The following is a 268-nucleotide window of genomic DNA, read 5'->3' as shown; positions in this document are numbered from 1 at the left end:
GAGTTCATTTACCTTTCAGAAGCAAATCGTACCATTCAGTCAATTGAGAGCGTAATCGCAAATGCTTGTGTGCGGCAAGTTTGGGTTTTCTAATTGGATGGTTTGATGAGCTGACTTTCATTTGCCAAACCAAAAGAACTAATTTTTTTCGCATACGTTGATTGCTAACACGCACAAACACACAATGAGTGAAAAGAGAAAATAATAAACATTTTCACGACGCAGGTCTTTTCTGTCTGACAATTGAAAGATAGTCACTGGTTTTGTC

The sequence above is a fragment of the Penaeus monodon genome, chromosome 20, assembly GCF_015228065.2.
Source record: "Penaeus monodon isolate SGIC_2016 chromosome 20, NSTDA_Pmon_1, whole genome shotgun sequence".
Taxonomy (NCBI): domain Eukaryota; kingdom Metazoa; phylum Arthropoda; class Malacostraca; order Decapoda; family Penaeidae; genus Penaeus; species Penaeus monodon.
The sequence above is the reverse complement of the archived record's forward strand: the minus strand, read 5'-3'. Positions refer to the sequence as shown.